Source organism: Pinus tabuliformis, chromosome J (assembly GCF_031772625.1).
Source record: "Pinus tabuliformis cultivar Carrire ecotype Pingquan chromosome J, CPIR1, whole genome shotgun sequence".
NCBI classification, from domain to species: domain Eukaryota; kingdom Viridiplantae; phylum Streptophyta; class Pinopsida; order Pinales; family Pinaceae; genus Pinus; species Pinus tabuliformis.
In genome coordinates this window covers 426706004-426731948 of record NC_142295.1, presented here as the reverse complement: position 1 = coordinate 426731948, position 25945 = coordinate 426706004, and the positions used below count along the sequence as shown (strand labels likewise).

Sequence of the window (25945 nt, the reverse complement as noted above, 5' to 3'; positions counted from 1 at the left end):
ATTTACCCAGTAAACATTTACCCCTTTTTTAGGCTGGGATAAATTATTTACGAAAAAGGTACTCCTTGGCTAACATGGTCAAGCGGTTCTCTCATGTATCGTTTTCTACCTTTTCGGGCTCAAGAGACACAAATGTATGAAAAGAGACCATGTGGGGTTTTCTTTTTTGTGTCTTTTTCAAACTCTCTAAACATGAAAATGACACCAAGTTACCCCTTTGTTAGACTCGTTAAAGCATTAAATGACATTAGATTTGTCACCATGTTGAACGTGAGCTTCTCCTTCCTAGGGCTCATTAAACTTACTAGGTCAGATTCGTCAGAAGGATGAACTTATAGTGCAAGCATATGTTATGCCCTTCAAGCTTGCGATCAAGCATAGTTGGGGTACCTACCAGAAATGGTTGGGGAAAATTTGGAAATTCTATCAGTCGTGTCGGCAACTCACTCTTGAACATGACACTTTCTGCTTCGTGTCAGGTTGGGTTATCCTCCTTTTCATTTGACCTTCCTGGGTTGGGACACTCTTTTTTGCCATCCATTTGATCTCTGCCACATCATCATGACCATCGATCCTATGGATCCAATAACTACCAAACTCCAGAATCGTGTTTCCAATATGTTCAAGAGTCAGTCCTTCTGTAGTTACAGTTGCTCTTGATTCTCTATATCATCTGAAATCATTTTCATCCCTTTTTCTTGTGTCGATGATGTGGGATACATCATGGCCCTCCTTTGACATGGTTGCTTCCTATTGACTTCAGCTCATCATCCAGGAAGATGGATGAGAGACTCCCTTCCAGTACCTTAGATATTGCATTCCTTAATGGCAAGTTCTTCACACTCGATGAAAAGTTCCCATAATTGGCTTTCGATCGGGTGATTTCATAGGTGTTCAACATCAGTTCCTTTATTCACATGCTATGAACTATGCTACCAGTACCTTGAGAGCCATTGTCATTATTGGTGGTTTCTCTCACTCTTGTTAACGGTTCACATCATTGAATGGTAATCAAGCGACTTCCTAGCATGTTTGACTTCAATGCATTCATTCACATATTAGGATTTGTACTTTGATTAGGTCATTTGGAGCAGAAGACCCTGGGCTAAGATTACCCAAGTCTAGGTTGTGAGGTGATGTGACATGGTCATGTTGATATACATGTCCCTTTCAGATGGATGGTTGGGACCATACCATGAGTTATTATATGTGATCCTTCTCATCATTGAATGGCTATGACCATACCTTCATTTCATTATGATCCTTTCTACTAGATGGATGCGCCCATGCCTTGGATCCATTTACATGATCATTCTCTAGATGGTTGTGTCCATACCATGATTCATGTATCATTTGTTGGCCTGTGTTATATTCTTTCCACGACTAGCCCATGTAGTTAACCGGGGGGTTAGGAGGGGGGTGGAGCCCCCCCTTCGTTGCGCCGATTGCGTAGTGGGGGGAGTCAAGGGGGTTTGAGGGGTGCAGGTAACCCCACTCTATGGGGTCTGGGACAGTGCCCCAGAAAATTTTGGTTTTGGACCCTATGTTAGGTTGGGCAGACCTACCTATGGTTTTGTGCAAGATTTTCGCACATGGTTTTGGACGCGATGGTTTTTGGTCCATGGTATTGGATGCTTCGGCATGTATAAATATGTATTATAACATTGAAACGAACATAATGAAAAATCAAACTAGTAGTCCCGGTTTTGGGATCCAGGGGAAAATCTCTATGTATATGCGTTTTATGTGTTATGATCTCGCATTGTTTATTTTCTGTGTTTTAGAATTCATATGAAGGTAATTTCTGTACGGGGTTAAAACCAACATTTGGTATCAGAGTTGTTTTGGCTTCAAGGGGACGCCTTTGTTGCTGAGGGGTTTTGCTCAGGCCTGTGGTAGAACCTATTCAGTGGGAGATTTGTGAGATTGATTCTGGTGGTGAAAGAAGATGGCGAGCAATGGCAAGATAGAGATCGAGAAATTTAATGGTCAGAGTTTTGAGTTGTGGAAACTCAATATGGAGGATCTATTGGTGGATAAAGATCAGTGGATCGCGGTAGATTCGAGTACTAAACCAACGGGAGTGTTTGATGAAGAATGCAAGAAGTTGGATCGGAAGGTAAAGAGCACAATACGATTGTGTGTCTCAGATTCAGTGTTGTTGAATGTATTAGGGGAAGCTACGACGAAGGCTTTGTTGGACAAGTTAGGGACTTTATACCAATCAAAGTCTCTGGTGAATAAACTGTTCCTGCGGAAAAAGCTGTATAACCTGAGGATGAAAGATGGAGACTCGGTGATAGAGCAACTGAATGCATTTAATACTGTGGTAAGTCACTTAGTTGTTGATATTAAAATTTTAGATGAAGATAAGTGCATCAGTTTGTTGTGTTCTCTACCAAATTCGTGGGATAGTTTGGTTATTGTAATAGGTGGCAATGCAACTGCCTTGCAGTTTGATGAAATAGTCTCATCCTTGTTGATGGAGGAGATGATACGGAAAAATATGGAGAACCAGAATGGTGATGCCTTGTCTGTATGATGACGGTCCCAGAACAGAAAAAAAAAAAGTCATCGAGTGGGAGATCTAAATGTCTAGGAAAACCTATAATGGTGGTGTGCTAGAAATGCTGAAAGGAAGGGCACTACAAAAGGGACTGTAAATATAAAGCTCCTGATAAAGGAAAGGGATTTGATGATGCTCCTTTTGTAGAGGCGAAAACCACCTCAGATGAAGGTGGGGATGTGTACTTGGCTTCTTCAAGTATACATGTAGATCATGAGGCATGGTTGATTGACTCAGGTGCATCCTTTCACTTCACTCTCCATGGAGAGTGGTTCTGTGAGTATGAGAAATACGATGGTGGTGATGTCTTCTTAGGGGATGATAGGAAGGCTAGAATCGTTGGTCGTGGAAAAGTAAAGTTGAAGTTGCAAGGTGGAAGGGTTAGAACACTTCCGGGTGTTCTGCATATTCCTGGATTTGCTAGAAATCTGATTTTTGTAAGCAAGTTGGATGATGCAGGTGTAAAAATAATGTTTGAGAAGGATACCTGCAAGATGGTTTGGGGAGCACTGGTATTGATGCAGGGAGTTCGGATTGGAAGTCTGTACAAGCTACAAGGTAGCACGGTTGTTGATGGGTCTGTGGTTCCTGAAAGTGGAGCAGAAAATCTAGTGGTCTCTGGAGAGATGACCATGTTGTGGTATCAAAGGCTTGGACATATTGGAGAGAAGGGCCTTCAAATACTTCATGGTAAAGGTATGGTAGAAGGTATGAGTAATAGCTCTCTAGATTTTGATTTCTATGAAAATTTTGTATATGGGAAGAAAAATTGGGTGAGTTTCCCCTATGGTGGTAAGAGGGCAAAACAGATATTAGAGCTTGTGCATAGTGATGTGTTTAGACCTGTGAAGGTTCCATCATTGGGTAAGTCTATGTACTATGTATCATTTATAGATGACTTCTCAAGGAATACATGGATATATTTCCTTAAGAAGAAATTTGAAGTCTTTGACAGGTTTAAAGAATTTAAGGCTCTGGTGGAAAACCAGACAGAGAAGAAGATAAAGGTGCTGAGGACAGATAACAATGGATAGTTTTATAGTAAGGAATTTGAAGAATTCTATAAGAAGTGTGGTATAACACGACAGAAGACTACTCCATATACACCTCAACAAAATGGAGTTGTATAAAGAATGAACAAGATGTTGACAGAAAGGGAAAGAAGCATGCTCAGTGGTGCTGGGTTAGGACAGGAATTCTGGGTAGAGGCGGTGGAGATAGCATGTTACCTAGTCAACAGATCACCTTCATCAGCGTTGGAGGATAGGACTCCACAAGAGGTATGGACTGGTAAGAAACCCTCTCTTTCACATTTGAGGGTATTTTGATGTGATGCATATGTACACATTCCAAAGGAGAAACGAACCAAGTTGGATAGTAAATCTGAAAAGTGCATCTTTATTGGGTATAAGGATGGTTTAAAGGGTTATAAGCTTTGGAACCTAGTAACAAGGAAGGTTATGTACACCCAAGATGTGGTGTTCAGAGATGTGAAATATGTTATTAAACATGAAGTCCAATCAAAGGAACCTGAGAAGATAGTGTTTAAGCTAAAGGAGGAAGAATCAAAAGATGAAGAGCCACAAACTCTGGGTGTGAGAAGATAAATTCAAGAAATAAGGTAGCCAGAAAGGTATAGCCCATCTACTTTCTGTTCAATTTTTTCTTTATCTATTACTGATGATGATCCGAGAAATATGAAGGAAGTAGTAGATTCAGAGGATGGAAAACTCTGCAAATAGGTCATGGTTGATGAAATGGCATCTTTTCACAGAAATGAGGCTTGGGATCTAGTGGAGTTGCCGGCTGGAAGGAAATCCATTGGCAGCAAATGGTTGTTCAAGAAGAATACAAATGCAAAAGGAAAGCTAGAGAAATACAAAGCTCAGTTAGTAGCAAAAGGTTATTCCCAAGTGCCAGGAATTGATTTTGGTGATATTTTTTCTCCTGTTGCCAAGGTAACTTATATTAGATTACTTTTATCTGTTGCTGCTGCTTTTGATTTTGAGGTAGAATAGATTGATGTGAAGACAACATTTCTTCATGGGGATATGGAAGAGGAAATATACATGAAGCAACCTGAAGGCTTTGCAGTGAAGGGTAAGAAAGAACTGGTATGCAAGTTAAAGAAGTCTCTATATGGGTTAAAACACTCACCAAGGATGTGGTATCAGAAATTTGATACATTTATACGGGGACTTGGCTTCACCAGAAGCAAAGCAGATCACTGTGTGCATTTTAAATTAATTGGTGACCATGTTATTTATTTGGTCTTGTATGTGGATGATATGTTGCTGGTTGGAAATGACAAAGAAATTCTCCAGGATTTAAAGACCTAATTGTCCTTGTTGGGACTCAGAAATGTCATATTTTCATCCACCCTTTTCTTCACTATTCCTTCCATTTCATCATCCCATTAACCTTTTATCATATCATTTTCATAAATACATTTGGGTTTCACCTTCTTATTTTCCATTTTATTCATTTTTGTATTACAAGTGAATTTATGATTAAATATTAGAAAAAATACATATTTTTATATATATCTCAAGAATATGTGAGTTTTGTGATGTGTAGGAAATATGTGAAGAATTAATTCCAAGATACTTCTCAAATATCTCCTCCACCATATTAAGGAGATAATTATTCAAGTCTATTCCTAAGAAGAAGATCATGGAGGATTTGGTTGGCATATCTTATCCAAGATATGTGAGAGATGTGTGGAGGATTCAAAGGGATCATATTTTGTAATAATGGGAAAGTAGTTGAGAGTGCTTGAGAGAATATTGGATATGTAATTATGAGATGGTTATCTTCTTCATGTATATAAGAGAGTGCTCTCTCTTCATTTTAAAAGGATAGAGATTAGCTTTAAGATATAGTTTTGTAATTAGGAGAAGGGGATTGTTAGCTTTGATTCATATTCTTTTATTGTTACACTTTCATGATTTGTTATTTGGTTCTTGTAATATAATTTAAGATATCTTTATTGTTGTGAGATCACATATGTTGTTTGTCATTCAAATTCTTCACATGTTGTATTGCTTTTCCCTTATGCAATTTCTTGCTTTTATAGTTAATGTTTCAATGCCTTCCTAGATTGATTTGATTTCAGTAATTTAGATTAGATTAGATTGGATTAGTTCTACTTCGTTCCTGCATATATAGTACATGTGCTTCGTAAGCCTATGAACCTCGAATTGAAAAATTAAATAGTTGGGTAAATGCTACAATAGAATTAAACAATAGTATTTTCACCCAACATTTTGGCGTCGTTGCCGGGGAGGCACGATGGATTGAAGTTTAGTTTGATTTTTCATGCAAGTGTGCATTTCAATTTCTGCAAGTGTGTTTGATTTTCGCAACTGTGAAGAGTGTTTGATGAATTCATGGTTCATGGTTGTAGTTGAAGAATTTGATTACTCAATTAATGAGCAGTCCTTGTAAGAGGGTTTAATTGAGTATTGAATTCAAGATTATTTCTGTGGTCCTTTTTTTTTAATTCAATTTTTAGTGTGCTGATTTGGAAGAGTTTTTGTGAACTAAAACCTTGTAAAAGGATTAAAAACTCAGACAATTATTAGCACTTTGTTTTTAGAATCTCTTTCGACATGGTTTTATAATGAGTGTCAGCTTGGAACTACTCACTCAGATCCTTGCAGAAGTCGGAATCTCCTCTTCCCTAGAAAATGAGATCTTAACAAGAATTGAAAGTTCAACTACTCCCCAAGAAATAAACGAAGATTCAATATCTGAAGAATCCTGCGTATCTGATGGCGAACAATCATTTGAACAGGAATTCGAAGAAGAAGAGGAGTTACAACATGATCTAAGTGAGAGAAACTGTGCCTATCAAAGCTTTATCGAACAATGGTTCTAGGTAAGTACTAGATTATATTCATCTTTTTATTTTTTAGTTGATTTGCAGTCACAACAACTAGACTCATTCACTCTCGAATAGTTTCATTTTTCATTTGAAAAATTGCTACTGAATATATTGCTGTTACTGCTGCGTGAATGGCTTCATTGGAAGTTTAATTACACGTAACTAATTTTTTTTTAATTAGTTTAGAGTAGGTAGGCTTTCATTTTTAATTTTTGCTTTCATTTTCAGTTTTTCTTAGAATAAGTATGCTCTCCTCCGCGCTTAGTGCGATCACGAGGATCAGAAAATAGGGATGATTTAGACTAATTTCAAGAATAAATAAATTTTTTGCAATATGCTTCATGAAAAACATCTTTCAATATGCAAATCATTGTGTCCATTTGTTAAAAAAATAAAGTCTAGAGAAAGTTTAGTTTCTTTCTAAATTTTAGTTTTTCATTGATTAAAAGAAAAAAAATATTTAAAAAAAAACTAACCATTTTTGTTTTTAAAGATAGGGTTAATTTCATTTTTTTAGACTTTTAATAATAATAAATAAATAAATAAATAATAATAATAAATAAATAAAGAAATAAATAAAACAGTCAACCAGCGCACTCATAAATAAAACAATTCATATAAAAGTAATGGCACTGGAGTCTGAGGCAGATGCACTTAATCACCTCAGCACTAATGTCCTTGAAGGAAAGTTTGCGTTGCTGGAGGGTGCTTCTATCGACAATGACCTAGAAAGCTTGAGAAAAGAAGTTGCTGGAATCTCTAAGAGAGAGGAACTTACAGCTGGTCGGTCCCCTGTGAGCAGTGAGAGGCCATCTTATCTTCGCGCTGGAAATTGAGAAAGAGCTGAATGATCTTCGAAGGAAAAAAAAAAAAATTGATATCTTTATTAAACTCAAAAATGAATTGTCAATACAAAAATGGAAAAGATGCCCTCTGCCATCGCAACTCCCTAAGCAACGCCCACAAAATCCTCCAAAACATAAATCAAAATTTGGCTCTTTGTCCAGAAAATCAGGAAATGATAATAGAAATTCCAATTTTGCAGGAACAAATCACTACACGATAAGTCAAATCGGATTTTCCTATTACTAAATATCAAGGAGGCAGTTTTAATCAATCGTTGAACTAGTTAGCACCGCATGGATGGTTTCCAAGATCTTATTCAACGGCTTAAGCTCTTTGTTAAGTTGGGAAAGAGAAAACCAGCGTTTGTTGTTTCTTTCTTGCATTTGGAGAAAATAATGAAGGTCACAATGGTTTTTACTACATTTTCAATTCTGGTTTTCTTGACATGAAAAAATATTAACGCTTTGGTGAGCCTTGATTGTCAAAACAAGCAGACTCCATTTTCATTGAAAAATCAAGAGATTCAATCATGGTTTTTTTTCTTGTCCACAAGTCGATTGTCCAAATTTCAAGCTTGTTATCGTTGGCAATGGAGGCACCGGAAACACAAATTTTTTCAAGCAGAATCTTACTCGAGAATTTGAAAAAATAGAAGACTACGATAGGCGTGAAAGTTCATCGTCTTGATTTATTTACAAATTATGGGAAGATTCGTTTTAATTGCTGATACCTTCTGCAAGCCAAGAGTCAAGCCATGGGTTGCATTTTATTTTGATATATCTTGTCTTATAACATTTTTCTTTCAGGATTTTACACCTAGAGGTGACATGCAGACAGTCAGGCACTCCCCGCGCAATCCGATCCCACCACCTACTACAATGCACCACTGGTAGGGGCACTGGCATTTTTCAATGGCCATCCAGAATTCTAATCTCAAACACCATTGCTATACAAGTTCATGGGTGGCACTTATCTACCTTTTAAAAATGGCTTAGAGTTTGGATCCGAAGAAAACAGCTTCGAATTTGGTTGGGACAATAAGCGTGCTCGAATTGATGTTTTGCTAGCTAAGTTTTTCTTACATGGGAATGTAACAGTTCTGGGAGGCTACAGAGAAAACGCTGACTATTTCATCTACTCTCTCATGCCAGAGTCACTTTATTGGCAAAAGCAATTCACACTAGGTGGACTTATCTACAAGGATTCAGGGGGTAACATGCAGCGAGTTACAACCTTCTCATTTCTACTTTTAACCTATGCTAGTTATTTGAACAATGTTAATCAAAATTTTGTATGTGGAGCAACAATAATTCGTCCTGAGCGACTCAGACAATTTGCCAAACGATAGGTGGACTACATACTGGGAGATAATCCTCTCAAACTTTCATATATGGTGGGATATGGTCATCGCTTTCCTCAAGGAATTCATCACAGAGCCGCATCTTTACCCTCAGTTGCAGTGCAGCCTACTCCCATAAAATGTAATGGTGGGGCCAAATTATTTGTTGCCTCAGATCCCAACCCAAATATTCTAGTTGGTGCAATCACTGGAGGGCCAGATGGAAACAAAACTGGAAATTGGCCCACGATATTTATGTCAATTCTTATGCTTATGTTGGATTTTATGCCGGAAACTGATTGTTTTCTCATGCTCACTATCTCCACTAATGTTCATGATGCCAGGATCGTCTGCTTGATGATTGTTACTGGATACTTAGGAACACTACAATTGAATGTTTTGAATATTCCACTATATCTGACGATGTACAGGTCCAATCTTGCAGAGAAGTAAGAGAGATTATTGCAGCAAATTGATGTGAATCATACTCTGCCCAACTTCCAATTGCTTGAATGAATTTAACAATGCATCTAAGAAACCTATTTAACTTTCAGAATTTTAGTGACATGAATCAGCAAGAAACTGAAGATTTGCTAGCACCGAGAGAGTATTGCTATACTTTGCAAAGCATGCCAAGGAATGGAGACCTGAATTTGATTTTGCCTGTTTTGTTTTTCTTTTTGTCTTTTCCTTTGGTGTGTATTATCAACATAAAAAAAAACATAATAATTATAAAACCATGAAAATTGCAAATGGACCTTTCAATAAATTCCTGAAAACAATACGAACGCATGTTTTACGCTGAACACTAATTTGTTTTCTTGAAGTCACTTTGACAGCCATCGATGATGAAATCAGCGCGAGCGATAGGTTAACACACACTTTTTTTTTTTTTTCTCACATTTGTACTTATTTTCGCATCTTACGTTGTACAATGCTCTCACGAAGTTTTCATACAAGATTTGTACTAAGCTTTTTTTTAGGTTCCAGAAATGATCACATTTTGTTGCTGAAGTGATTTTCAAAGATCACAGAACTTTTTGAAAAACATGCTTTCATAAACTGCTGGAAGGAGTTGTAACTCATCATAAACATCATGACATTGCTGATATCCAGCAACTCTTTTTTGTGCCTCTTGATGTTTGATGTTACACAACAACCATGCTCTACACCAACATTTCCACTTTTTCCATTATCCATGCTGTGACACTATCACAATTCTCCTTCAAAGCCGATTGACCATCCTGGTATTGAAGCCTATTTTCCATTACCTTGTCTTTCACAACTTCATGCACACCTATTTTTCTGAATCACATACATTCCTTTATCCTTTTCAGTTTATTGCCTTCTAGTTTTCCTTTTGAATAAAACTCATTCCCTTTCCATGATTACATTGCCTTGTTTTTTTCGCCATGCTGATCCATATTACTTGTCCGTGAGTTCTTTCCATTTATAGTCCTACCAAATCTTTTTGTACAAACTCGCATTGACTGATGTGGGATTCCTTAAGGCCCACCTTTCAACAAGTCTTGCCCCATCAACATCAGCACCTTATCTGGGAAATAGACTAGAGTTCCTTTTGAGTACCTTGAGACTTGCATGCCTCAATGGCAAGTTTTCTCACTGAAAATCATGGGAATACATCAATGTCACTTGATCGTCAGACCTTGCAAATGGCTCGGCGTCAACAACTCTATTCACATTCGCAAGATGTACCCGGGTACCTTGGCACTCATTGACATCAATGGTGAGTTTACCTCGCATTTTTTAATGACATGCATCAATGGCCGGTAATCCAATGATCTCTTTTCATGCTCGACATCAACACATTATTTCCCATGATTAGACTTGTACCATCAGTTTTGTAGTAGATGAAGACTATACACTTTTTCACGACTCCCTCAGCAGTTACAGTAGCATGAATTCTAATCTATGAGAGTACCACAGTTCCACTTTCAGCATTTATCTTTCCATGATTCGACATCAGCAGTTTAGATTCCTTCATTTCCCAGGATCTAGTTACAACAACATCAGTCACATTTTCCTGATCCAGCAGCAGCAGCAGCTACATTCCTATTGCATAGTTCATCATTATTGGGTAAGTAGAGGTATGTTGTTTTCTAATCTTTAATCATGCAATTCCTTATATGCTAACTTGAATATTTTGGAAAATTCCCTCACCATGCTACATTTCCTTTCATGAGCCATGTCAAGTTGCATGAGGACATGCAACCAATTCAGTTGGGGGGCAGGAGAACTATATTCACTACATATTCACTAACGAGATTCCATTTCTTCACCACTATCACTCCATTTTTTTTCCCATTTACCATTCACCAACATTTATTTTCCAATGATACTTTGTTGCACTTTGCTTCAAACGCAATATTGGCATGCTTAATTAATATTACAAAAGAGCTTTCTTATGCACATTATGATTTCCAGTGAGTGCTTACATTATTATGGAAGAAAAGAGAACAGAAAACGAAATGAATGTTGTTAACACAAGAACCAATATTCTTTGTATTCATGGTTGTCACACAAGAACCAACCATAAGAAAATGTAAGTTGTTACTCATGACTTTCACATATCCTGGAAACATTCATTATTAAAAGACATCATCATGTAAAGCCAAAGTTCAAGATGCCAAATGTTCTTAAAGAGACCCATGCATGGTTGGATGAGGACATGCAACAAGTTCAGTTGGGGAGGATGTTGGGACTCAGAAATGTCATATTTTCATCCACCCTTTTCTTCACTATTCCTTACATTTCATCATCCCATTAACCTTTTATCATATCATTTTCATAAATACATTTGGGTTTCACCTTCTTATTTTCCATTTATTCATTTTTGTATTACAAGTGAATTTATGATTAAATATTAGAAAATATACATATTTTTATATATATCTCAAGAATATGTGAGTTTTGTGATGTGTAGGAAATATGTGAAGAATTAATTCCAAGAGACTTCTCAAATATCTCCTCCACCATATTAAGGAGATAATTATTCAAGTCTATTCCTAAGGAGAAGATCATGGAGGATTTGGTTGGCATATCTTATCCAAGATATGTGAGAGATGTGTGGAGGATTCAAAGGGATCATATTTTGTAATAATGGGAAAGTAGTTGAGAGTGCTTGAGAGAATATTGGATATGTAATTATGAGATGGTTATTTCTTCATGTATATAAGAGAGTGCTCTCTCTTCATTTTAAAAGGATAGAGATTAGCTTTAGGAGATAGTTTTGTAATTAGGAGAAGGGGATTGTTAGCTTTGATTCATATTCTTTTATTGCTACACTTTCATGATTTGTTATTTGGTTCTTGTAATATAATTTAAGATATCTTTATTGTTGTGAGCTCACATATGTTGTTTGTCATTCAAATTCTTCACATGTTGTATTGCTTTTCCCTTATGCAATTTCTTGCTTTTATAGTTAACGTTTCAATTCCTTCCTAGATTAATTTGATTTCAGTAATTTAGATTAGATTAGATTGGATTAGTTCTACTTCGGTCTTGCATATATAGTGCATGTGCCTCGTAAGCCTACGAACCTCGGATTGACAAATTAAATAGTTGGGTAAATACTACAACATAATTAAACAATAATATTTTCACCCAACAGTCCTCCAAATTCGACATGAAAGATCTTGGTGCTGAAAACTATATTTTGGGCATGGAAATTAAAAGAGATCAGGCAAAGAGGAAGCTCTGGTTAAACTAGAGGAAGCATTTCGAGACAATATTGTAGAGATTTAATATGTAGGATAGTAAACCAATGAAGGTTCCTATTCCTGTAGGTGTAAAGTTATCTACTGAACAGTGTCCCAAGACATAAGAAGAGGAAGAGGACATGTCCCATGTTCCATATGCCAGTGCAATCAATAGCCTGATGTATGCAATGGACTGTACTAAATCAAACATTGCACATGATGTGGGAGTATTGAGTAGGTTTATGTCAAAACTAGGAAAGGAGCATTGGACAACAGTGAAGCGGTTTTTCAGGTATTTGCGTGGTACTAGTGATTATGGTTTGTGCTACAAAGGAAGACCAAGATTGGACAGAGTGTTGGATATTCATGGCTTTTTTGATGCATTGGGCTGGAGATCTGAATCAGAGAAGATCTACAAGTGGGTATGTGTTTAACCTATTTGGAGTTGCAGTCAGTTGGATGAGTAAGAAACAATTTGTAGTGGCACTATCAACTACAGAGGTAGAATCCATGGCAGCCACCTCATGAAATCAAGGAAGCAGTTTGGTTGCAGAGATTGTGTTCAAGTATGGGGTTAGTACAGGGAGCTATAAGGATAGATTGTGACAGCCAAAGTGGAATTTTCTTGGAAAAGAACCCTGCATATCATTCAAAGACAAAGCACATTGATGTTCAGTATCACTTTGTGAGGGATATGATAGAAGACAAAAAGGTGTTGCTGGTAAACGTGGACACTTTGAAGAATACTACAGATGCATTGAAAAAATCTGTGAGCTCTGAGAAGTTATCTTGGTGTAGAGAAACAATGGGCATTGCAGGGCTAGATAAATGACTAAGCTCTCTTGTGGCCCGTTGTGGAAAGAAAACAACAAGTGCGAGAATGTTGGTTTGTGTTATATTCTTTCCACGACTAGCCCATGTAGTTAATCGGGGGGTTAGGAGGGGGACGGAGGCCCCCCTTCATTGCACCAATTGCGTAGTGGGGGGAGTCATAGGGGGTTTGAGGGGTGCAGGTAACCCCACTCTATGGGGTCTGGGGAAACACCCCCGGAAATTTTGGTTTTGGACCCTATGTTAGGTTCGGTAGACCTACCTATGGTTTTATGCATGATTTTCGCACATGGTTTTAGATGCGATGGTTTTCGGTCCATGGTATTGGATGTTTCGACATGTATAAATATTTATTATAACATTGAAATGAACATAATGAAAAATCAAACCGGTATCCTGGTTTTGGGATCCATGGGGAAATCTCTATGTATATGTGTTTTATGTGTTATGCTCTCGCATTGTTTATTTTCTATGTTTCAGAATTCATATGTAGGTAATTTTTGTACGGGGTTAAAACCTTCATCATTATTTAGAGTTTTCAATGATGTATATGTATCTATGCTTTCTTGCAGGTTTTCTAATGACAAAATCTAGTTGCCCACTTCCACTTGTAAAGATTTTCACCCCTCACTCTAGTTCGGTCTTCACACTTTAGGGGGCATCTGTTACACAACATTTTCTCACTGTCCCTATGCTCCCTGTCTACAATCCTAGAGGACCTATATAGTGTACCTGACATGCTTTCCCATCATGAAGAAACTCCTAGTATGTCCCTCTTCATGAGCACAATAATTCCCCTTTCATCTTTTCCCAAGAATCTTCCTTCTATCCCAGTTTACAAGACCAACACTACTTAGTAGATTTCTCCTCGTGCTGATTTACAGAGGTTAAAACTAACCCTCAAGCCATTCATATTGACTAAGCCCTTTTCCAGTCGCATCGATCCTCTTTTAGAAGGTTTTTTAAATAAGAAGGTGAAGCTTCCATGTCTAGAAGCTTTGTAATGGAAGTCTGGTAGATGGTTGGGCTAGATAGAGCCAAGGAAATCAGTTTGGGCTCCTTTCCGCTATTAGGATGGAACAACCTCAAGAGATAAGACCTTCTGTCATGATGAGAGGAACCATCTCCCATCCATCCAAGCTATATAAACCTCTCTTTTTTCCAAGCAAAATATAGTTGGAGATTTGGAGCAAGTTTGAATAACCAGAAAGTCATCTATAGATTGTAGCTTTTCACTGTCTATTTGAGGGAGAATAGTGTGATTTTGTTTTGGTTTGAGAGTAGAGGGAAAGATGCCTTAAAAATTCCATTGTTGGGGCTATCCATGAAGTGCTAGCAGAAGTGTGGGAACCCAGATACGTCGAAGGAGAGCAACAACATCAAAGCACTAGCTGTAATCTCTTTCTGATTTATATTAATGCAAATATTGATTAATTTCCTACATGAAGCATCATTTTACATCTTTATGGCTTAATGTTCCTTGACTTATTAAGTAGATTGAATACAATATTGTATGCTATCAATTTTGTTGTTGTTGTTGTTTGCCTGTTTCAGGTATTCGAAGGAAGGAAATGGAAGATAGTTCGAGTGAGGAAGCAAGATCATCACTAAGCAGAATAACATTATAAGAGGTATGCACTCTTAATTGATTCTAGCTTAAGGAGATTTTCCATAGATTGTTTATTCGTGGCTAGACCCGCTCTCTCGGGCTAGAGGAATTGTTTGTGTCTGCATTGAGAATTTACCTGCACCACAGGTAGACCCTACCAAAATTGCAGTGATTATCAATTTGGAGCCTCCAAGGAATGTCAAATAGTTGCGCATGACATTGGGCCATAAGGATATTATAGGAAGTTCATTAAAGAATATTCACAGATCACTCCTCCCATGGAGAGATTACTGAAGAAGGATGTGATGTTTTGTTGCGATGATGATTGCTAGAAGATTTTGGATGTATTAAAGGAAAAAATGTTCACAACGCCTATTCTAGTGTTCCCCGTCTGGAAGAAGGAATTACATGTACATGTAAATGCATCCTGCATTGCATTAGGAGCTGTGATAACCCAACCACGCATAGGTAATATTGACCATTCGATAACATTTGTGAGCAGGAAGTTATCTAAGGTAGAAAATAATTATTCAACCACGGAGCACAAAGGATTAGCGATGGTATATGTGCTCCAAATGTTCAGGAATTATTTGTTGGGTGGACACTTCAAAATGTACACAAGCCATTTCGCTTTGAAGTACTTGGTCAACAAGCCTATGTTGGGGGGGGGGGGGGGATTTGTAGGTGGTTGCTGCTCTTTGAGGAATATGAATTTGAAGTCATTGTGAAGCCAAGGTGATTAAATGTTGGACTAGATCACCTCTTACGAATTGATAATGGTGATGAGCCTAAAAATATGGATGAAGGGTTGCCTAATACACATCTCTTTGTTGTGCGCGTCGCATACGAACATTTTTTAGATGTAATCTAGTTCTTGTCTACGGGTATAAATCCTGAAGGGTATACAATGCAGCAGAAGAAAAAATCGGTGGTTAGGGTTGTAGTTTTTTATGTTAATGCAAGGTACTTATATAAAATGGGATCAAATGAAGTGTTGCATAGGTACATCCTAGATTATGAAAGACAAATTATCCTCACTGAAGCACATGGAGGAATTGTTCTAGGACATTATGTGAGAAGAGTAACTACGCAGAAAATCCTACGAGCTGGTTTGTGGTGGCCAACTATGCACAAGGATTCCAAGGAATATTGTCAGGCCATTGATGTCTATCAGATAACGGGACGTCGTCACGAAGTGATGAATTGCCTCTGAACCCACAAGTTTTGTTACAAGCATTTGATAAGTGGGAAATAGACTTCGTAGGACTGATTCAACCACTAGGAAAGAAGTTAGGAGAAAGATACATCATTACAGCAACTGAATACTTCACCAGAGGGGTTGAGGCACAAATCTTGAAGAATTGTAGTGTGGGTATAACTACAAAGTTCATTTTCAAATACATTTTGTCTCAGTTTGACTGCCCTAAAATTTTGATGAGAGATAGGGGTTCAAAATTCTTGAAAGAAACAATTATTTATTTTCTTGAACATTTCCATATGTATCATCAAAAAAGCATGTCGTATCACCCTCAAGAAAATGGAATAATGGAAGCCTTTAACAAAATCCTGGAGAATGCTTTAACAAACATTAGTAATGAAAATCAGAATGATTGGGATGTGTGCATACTAGATGTTATGTGTGCGTATAGAACTACCAGTAAAATGTTGATTGGACAAACCTGTTTAGACTAGTTTATGGACAAGAAGACGTGATGCCGATGGAGTACATCGTGCCAAGTTTGTGGATCACTACAGTCACAGATATGGCTGATCGGGATACCATGGAACAACATCTCATGCAGATAATTGAGTTGGATGAATATCGCTTATTGGCTGGTTTCCATGAGCATGTGTAGAAGGTTCTTGAAAAGGTGTGGCATGATCTCCACATTAAACAACACAGCCTTTAAAATTGGGGATTTAGTGCTACTGTATGAAAGCAAGTTTATGAAGTTTCTAGGAAAGTTTCAGATGTATTGGTTCGGGCCATATATCATTAAGGAGATTATGGATGGAGGTGCAGTTTACCTCGCAAAGTTTAACATGGAATTGTTTCCAAGAAAGATCAATGGGAGCCGGTTAAAGTTGTGCAAGTGTGATCCCACTCCTGCATAATGACTATATGAATGCAATATAGTATTACTACTCCAGGAAGTTGCGAGGAAGTGCAGTACTATAAATTACATTGCCAAAAGGATAGTTTGGGGAATTGAATGGGATAGATGGGGGGAGAAGAAGAATCTGCTATAGATCCTTGCTGAGTATGATAATATGAAAAAGGAAGTCTGGTGAAATAGTCAAGGATTTCTTAGCACGTTTCAAAAAGGTGTACAATTCCATACCTGCTGACATAAAGCCTCCTCCTAGACTACCCTTGCTCCATTATCATAATGCTTATGATCCTGAGATGGCATGCCAACTCAGGGAGAGAAATCCACCGACACTAGAAAACATGCATAATCTTGCAGTTAGTGTAGAGGCCAATTTCTTGGTGAAGAATTCCAAAATGAAGTTAGAAAGGAAGGTAACTATAAAATAAGAGACTTCTTCTTCCTCTGATGCAAATTTTGACACCTTGGTCAAAACAATGGAGAATATGATGGAAATATGGCATTAACCAATCGGGTTGTTGTTCGAGAGCCTCAAGATGATCCCTAGATCTGAAATCTCAATTTCTGGAGACAACCATAGATGAAAAACAAGGCAAGGGAGTAGAAGGGTCTGGAGCAATCACAACATCAAATAAGGCCGCCTTTCTAGCATAATTATGCTCCGGATCTGGATGAGGAAGATGAAAATTCACCAGAGGAGAAAATATTTTGCTTTAGTGATGAACAAGGAACGGTGTATATGACCAAGGAGGAGGAGAAAGAACAAGTGAAGTGTGCAAATATTATCAGAGAAGAGGAAGAAAGGTTTCTCTGAGTCCCGTGATGACATGATAATGGATAAATATGAAGAATACAGAAAGGGTTATCAAAACGCCATCATGCAGGTCCAAAGAATGTACAATCTAAGTAGCATAAATCTGGTAAGTCGTGAGAAGAAAGATGTTGGAAATAATGCAACAAAGAAATATGTTCCAGCCAACAATGTGAAGAAAGTGTCCCAAGTAGCAATAGTAAAAATAAATATCCTTCGATCACAATTTTATAGAGGAAAAAGAATCATTCAAAGGAGACTACGAATAAGAGAGATGTTGTTCCTAAATAGACAGAGAAAGCACCAAATTCTTTCAATTTTGAGACTGTGCTTGCAAAGTTGAAAATCTACATTCCCCTTGGTGAATTATTGAGAAATGATCAATACAAAGCTCAAATTTTAAAATCACTGAGAATTGATAAAACTTTTGATACTATCAACATAGTTGATGAACATCTAGTTATCACTTTTAGGCTAAAGATTGATGTCAAAGAGAGGAAGGAGATGTGGATCCTTTTTATGTTAGTCTTAATGTGCATGATCAGATATTTCACAATGCTATGCTAGATTTCTTGGCTTCACACAATTTGATGCCGAAAGTGATTATGGAATGGTTGGGACTTGATATCACCAGGCCTTACAAGGACCTACATTCTTTTTATTCCAGCAAGTCGAAGTGCTTGGGATTGATCAAGGATTTGGAAGTCTCTTTAACTCAGATTCCTTCCAAGAGTATGGTGATGGACATCATTGTAGTAGACATACCTCCCAAATTTGGTATGCTCCTATCAAGGTCGTGGATGGAAAAGCTACATGGTGCAATGCAAACTGATATGTCTTAGATCATCGTCTCAATATTTGATGGTCAGACAAGGAGGTTGTACAGAGAACCACTCATGAAATATATGATCAGCAGCAAGAAGAATCCTACAAATCATCTAGTATATGTTTTTCATTCTGATTTAGATTCTTTTATTTTATTTAATTCTAGTTGTTCTGATGTAGAGTTGAAAAGTACAATTTTTTTATCAGAGATAGGAAAAGAAGAGAATGTGGAATAAACCAGAAAACAATTTTAAGAAAAGTGAAGCAAAATGTTTAAAGAAGAAGTTGAATATTTGAAGGAAGAAGAACCCAAATAGCACCTCTGGACCATGCACTTTGATGGCGCTACAAGTAGAGAAGGTGTGGGTGTTGGTGTATTGATAGTTAGCCTGGTAATCGGAAATACCAGGCTCCTTTCATACAATTTGGTTTTTGACTATACCAATAATGTGGTGCAGTAGGAAGCACTCCTTTTGGGTTTGTAGGCTTTGAAGAAATCAAGAGCCAGAAATATAGTTGTTTATGGGGATTCAGAGTTGGTCATCGGGCATGTCAGAGGTGAGTATTAGACAAAAAATCCCTATATGCTTTCTTACCACAATGTTGTTGTATATTTTTTACGGATAAAGTCACCCTAGGGTCTTGGGTTGACAACCCCAACATAGCAGAGGGTCGTTGACAAGGTTAATCCTCTTTGCAGATAGAGACAATCCCTCCAGCCAAATGAGTGGGTCTAGCAACTGAAGGGACAATCAACTAGACATCTTCCTAGATCATGATTGAAAAGTAGATCAAGAGAGAAGACCTACCTTGACCTAATGCTAATCTGATTTCCTTTATTGAGATCCTCGAACCACTTGTTTCATGGACTTGTTCCTGCTTCTTCCATCACTTATGTACCTACACAAGTGACCAAGAGACAACAAAGCATGCCAAAACTAATAGAAAATCCAATAATAACCTATTTAGCTAATCAAGGAATGCCAAACCAATAAATACATGAACATATATATTTTCGGAAGATGAACCAATATTTGTATTATTATTTAAATAATAAAGGGGAAGATTACAACCATAGCCTTGATTTTGATAGGCTCTCCTTGAGTGGTAATCCAAGTCCAAGCCAAGAAGCTCTCCAACACTCCTTCTCCAAGTCTAATGAATAGCCTCTAAACACAAGCTCAACATAGGGGTGAAAATGCACATAGATCAACCATTTTGGAATGGTAGAGGGGAAATTTATAGGCTAGGAGAGGGATTTAGGCCTCCTACAAAGATAGGATCAGGCCCACATCTCAAGGAGGTAGCTCATAGGGATGAGACCAAGAGGTCAAATTAGGAGGATTTGACCTCATCTATGCAAAACCACCTCCATCTCACTGCTCTAGAAGCTTCCAGATCATGAAGCTTCTCATCCTCTTTGGTAAAACTTCCTTTCTGAGACCATCACGAGTATGAGAGGGAACATAGTGATTCCATCGCTAGCTTAACAAGGTGAAACAGATGATCATCGCAGTTTTGAGCTTCATAAGGGTGATGACTCTCATTTTAGGGTTTTAAGAGCCATTAAGAGCCATTTGTTGTGGGAAAGCTTCAGGGATTTTCCAAACAAAGTTAAAGGAGGGATATGAGTTATATACATTGATGAGTATACTGTATAATGATCATGTTTCGAGCACTTTAGGGTATGTCACAGGGAAGTGGAAGAGGCATGAAAAAATATTGTGTAATAGATTCCCCCTAAAACATGAAGGCAGAACGAGGAGGGATGGCTGAGATGCTTTACGAGCTTTTGGCAAGGACAAGGATGCACACTGTCAGGAGACTTGCAAATCAAGGATGCATATAAATATACATATCTGAGATCAAGACATGAATCCATGGCATGGGTACATCCATCCAGATGATGAAGGCTAAATAAAAGATCCATGGCATGGACGAAGCCATCTAGATAACGAGGATCATCATGAGTATAAAGTCTCACGGTATGGTCACAACCATCTATATAGTAGAAACATGTAGACAATCACAAATAACAGAAAACCCCATGCAGCCTGAGCCATAACAGACAAGACACAGGGTCTTGTGCTCCATCTTGACCCGATCAATGTACAAATTCCAACATGAAAATAAATGTGTTGAAGTCAAGTGTGCTAGAAAACCACCTAGTTACCAGCCAATGATGTAGCATTAACAGGTATAAGAGAAACCACCAATAATAACAATGGTCCTCAAGGTACAACAGTACAATCCGTGAATGTGATAATGAAGTTGAGGTCGAACACTCATGGAATCGCCCAATCAAAAGCCAATAATGAAGACATGTCATCGGATGCGAAGAACTGGCCCTTAGGGCATGCCAGCTCTAAGGTACTGAAAGCGAGTTCCTAAATCATATTCTTGGATATTGAGATGAAGTCGATAGCAAGTGACCCATCCAAGGAGGGAAACAATTAATCCCCCATCATTGACACGAGACAAGGAATAAAGTGTTATGATATTCAGGACTGTAACAATGACTCAAAAAATGTATAGGTAGATAACTGCAAATTGGACTTCTCTTGAACATATTGGAAACACGACTCCGAAGTGTGGTAACATCTGCCTCAACATGGGACTGAAGGTCATGATGATAGAGTGGAATAGTCAAATGAGAGGCAAAATGGATCACCCAAACTCGAGAGGATGAGTAACTGAGTGAGGATATCCCAAACCCGACATGAGAGCAGAAAAGTGTCATGTTCAAGAGTGACATGTTTCCTATACAAAGGATGTCTCATCTTCATTTTTCCCCACTATTTCTAGCGAGTACCCCAATTATTTTTCTCACAAGCTTGAAGGGGATATCATATGCTTGTTATGTAAGTTCATTCTTTGAATGAATCCATCCTAGTAATTTTTAAGAGCCCTAGGAAGGAGAATCTCGGTATCGTCATGGTGATGAGTCTTTCTTTGCAACGTTTTAACAAGCCTAATGTAAGAATAACTCAGTATATTTTTCATGTTTAGAGAGTTTGAAAAAGAAATTAAAAATAAAGTTCCATCATGTCCCTTTTCATAATTTGTCCCTTGAACCCGAAAATGTAGAAAACAATATTAGAGGGAATCTCTTGACCATGTCGAACAAGGTGTACCTTTTTTGTAAATAGTTAGTCTCAGATCGAAAAAGGGGTAAACGTATACTAAGGTGACGTCAATTTATTTACTTTAACAATTTCAAAACAACAAGTACTTGACAATCTTTAAAATTTTCGAGAGACAAAAAAGTGTTGAAAGATCAATCTAAGGGTTTCCTTTTTCGTTTATTTAACGAGTCCGAAAAAGAGATAAAATAAAAATCCCATAATCGATCATTAATGATCAATGTTCACTATTATATATGAAAATGACCTCCTCATCATCTCAGAGGAGAAACACATGATGACTGAAGGACTGACCAAGTTCACAGGCCCAGTTGTCAAGCTAAAGCTATCTAAACACCAGCAACCTGCTTTATAAATATTCCTAGCAAGGCTAAGGGTGTGTTAGTGCCTAGGGTAACTCTATCTGTTACCTTGGTAAGAGCGTTAATGAACCCTAATGAGTTTCTATGGGTTTAGAGAATGATTTTATTGAGAAATATCCCAATATTATCTCGTATGTCAGCTCACAAAAGCAGGGAAACATCAGAACTCGACTTGTTTGAGGGAATTACTAATTCCTAATGGAGTATGCAAACAGGAAAGAGAACAAAGGCATGGAAACATCAATGCTTTTTCCTAATGGAGCTCATGAAAGACCTGGAAAGCATATCCTCACATGCTATATATGCAAGGCTACGACCATTGTTAAATGGGTTGAACCATTTGAAAGGATTGCCTATTTGACTATCGAGCAGAGTCTCAGACTAAGGCATCAGAAGAGGTTAAGAAGAGAGAGAGAGAAGATCTGGAGGGTTAAGGGAAGGCTGATACAATTGATGGTTGTAATCACTCTTTCTACATCAATATAGAACTGCAATTGTGTTGTCGACTCTCAGATGTTGGTAGTATAACTTGTTTATATGTTTATCCAATATCGTTAGCATGAGTGGCTTAGATATATGAAACTAGATATCTTTATATGTTCATGCATTGTTTATCAAGGTTTTATGCTATGATATTACTCTTGTCTTTGCTATGTGTAGGTTTTGATCTGGAGCTAGCTTAGCGGTCTTCCACCTAGCTACATTGTGCTCTTCAACAACACCACACTAGGATTGGAGGTAATAAGTCATTCTCACTTTGATATTCATTTGTTAAACATAGATATGCATGCATCTTTGTGATAGCTACAACTAATATTATAGCCTGCCAAGGATCCCAGGAATATACATGAGGGTTTCTACATCACCAAACACCCATTCATTAATCCTTGTAGACTGAATTGGTGACTCCATGGAGAGCTACACTTAGTTACCGTTTTTTCCCAAAAAGTTCCTAGATCTCTCTTTCTTCCAAGCCTTCCTGTACTTCTTCATTCCCTTTCCATTCATTTAGGACTATACAACACCCTTCTCTCAGTGCTTCGCCCTAGATCTGATCCCCACATCCTATTTTTTGAGCCTTTTTCCTCACTAACGTTGGCTGCTAGTGTAAGCAGTGCTTTATAAAGCACTGTGTCCTCACAAACAGTGCGTTAATGCTTAAACTAACTCTCTGTAGCCTCTAGTACAAAGCGTTAGCCAACCATTTCTTAATAAACAACTTGCTCTGTGACCTCATGGGTTGGCAAATCTACTTGTAGACTGATTAGGGATCTACTATTGTACTTGTCTAACTGATCTGTGTCCTGAACAATTTTTTTTTAAGAAAATACCTTTACTTCTTAAAGTTTTTGTTTTCATTAAATAAAAAATACAATTTTTTTTACTGTTTTATGCTTAGCTGGTTAGATCTGCATTATTTGGTTTCAAAAGTTGTTAGTGAGCATTGAAGTTCTATCAGTTATGCTAGTGTTTTACTGAATAGGATGCATGGTATATATATTGATTTATGAATAACTCTCCCTTTGTAGAAGCAACTTATTCATTGAAAGTGAAAATTTACAAGCATTATTTTTGTATCATTTGAGTCAGAGTCCCATATAACTTCATACATCAACACCCCTACTGGAGACTCTAACGAAGTACATTTAAAATCTACCTAATAAAATCAATTAGAAACTCTTTTTAGAGTAAACACACATTAGTTTAGGCTAGGATCTTGGGATAGACAATGTGAGTTAACTGCACAATATCATACATCGAAACTAGTGTCATTGAAGAGAGAAATCCTTCTACACTCATACTATCTAGGAGCACTCTAGTAAAAGCGGAGCTAAATACGAGACAACATCAGACTGTAAGTGAAGGTAGCCTGCCTTTTCTTACATATCCTTTGGGTATTCTGTGTATCGGGGATCCCTTCAGGGATATCGGAGCTGAGTTGGGGACTCAGGTATCCTACCAACACAACGTACTGTCTGCAACTATGGCCCCCCAATAGTGTCTGTGATTTGAGGTATCCTTAGTGGCCATACTTTTAGGGATGAACATAAGCTGACTGGGGTGGGCTGCCCTGGTACCTAACACAGACGAACCTACTCTATCTTTGGTTTTTGGGAGGGTGCTCATCTTCATGAGAGTACTTGGTCCCTTAATCTGAGGTTTGGGTGAAGCTCAAGAGTAATCATAATTGTACATTTGGCCAACTCTCTTTGTTATTCATTGTGATACTAGATTTCATCTCCAGTGATAGGTGCTTATCAGACAGGTTCATTTCCCTTGGCTTGTTGATTGATTTCCTTAGTGTATTTTTTATTTTTTAAGTGCCAAATTGTTATCACCAAGACTTTAATAAATATCACTATAAAATCTACTAATAGAATTTATTTGTCATTGTGGCTACATCTGGCCCTCATTATCAATCTAGACGGTTGTTAGGTCTTCTCCCACTCATTGTGGAGGATCTTCCGAGTCCCAGTGTATCGGATTCCCCATCTTTGGGTAATCAGTCTCCGCGATCTAACACAAAGTTAGTTTGGACATCCCACGATTCGAGCTTACCAGAAGATTTCTTTATTGAAGGATTCCTTCCTTCATACAATCCTTCAATCACAAATCCGTTGGGACCACTCTTGATTCTTGTTGCATTTGTACCCCCTTTATCTTGCATTGGAACATTTCCACCCATCCCATTGACGACTAATGGGTCATGGGCTTTTGTGGACACTTTTGGTCCACCACCACCTCCCCAGTTGATAGTCAGTACCACATCTCTGATGGAAAACCCCATTATCCCATCTATCCCAGGTTCAAACCCTATCGTGACACCCACCACGAGTGGAACCCAGTACATTCTGGGTTCCACCCCTTTTGTGTCAACCCCTGGACCTTCAACAAGTGCTACATATAGTGCTCCTTATAACGCTCAATATAGCACGTTAGCACGGGTCCCCTCAACCACCCCTATGGCTGGCATCCATTTTTTAGTTCTAACCCCCAAGTTCAGATGCCTAGTGGCACAATTCCAAATATGCATATACCAGTTGGGAACGTAACAGTTCCCCCTCCATTTACAGGTCTGCAGGGTCATTCATTTATTGACATGAACCCTCCTTATGTCAGTCAAGGACCTATAGTTAGTTATGTGGTGAGCGGGAACCCTCAACAAGGTCCCAATCAATCCCTATGGGTACCCTACTCACAACCTCAAATGAGTCAAGGGGTACTCCTTATCCTGGCGGCACTTCCAACCCCCAGCCTAACAACCCCTATGGGAACCCACAGTATATGACTATACCCCAAGGCATTTACCATACCACGCAACCTACATATAATATTGGAAACAACACAATGGGAGGACTGTATGGATCCTCAATTCATATGTCATCGCCTTGGTCTGATTTGGTGGCATCTAACACCTTGCCTTTCTTAGCAATGCTTGATATCCCCAACTTGTACAAACTCACAAATGACCCACCTATCACAACTTACTTTGGCCACCAATCTCACATTAAATCCTGATAGACATCTCGAAGTTCGAAGGGAAACAAGGGGAGGATCCGGGTACAAACATCACAACCTATCATTTATGGTATGTTTCTAACTACATGGTGGATGATAGTATCTGGCTACAACTCTTTCCCTGCACCCATACTAGCAATGCAGCCAAGTGGTACATCGAGTTACCACATGCATCAGTCAATACCTCTGGTGCTTTAGCGATGGAATTCTTAAAGCACTTCCAGCTACCCATCCATTATGAAACTGGGATGGAACTCCTCACTTCATTATGTCAGGACACCGCCACCCACATCTCTGATCATATACATGAATGAAGATGTAGGTGGAGGCTAGTCAAAGCTCCGCTCCCAGACTATCTATTAACGGATTGGTTCTGTA

At 38.1% G+C, this 25945-nt stretch overlaps 1 pseudogene; it reads left to right on the top strand.

Annotated features, from left to right (window-relative positions):
* Positions 1–8256: 8256 nt before the first annotated feature.
* On the top strand, positions 8257–8646 carry LOC149227645 (endoglucanase 23 pseudogene; annotated as a pseudogene).
* The last annotated feature ends 17299 nt before the right edge of the window (positions 8647–25945 follow it).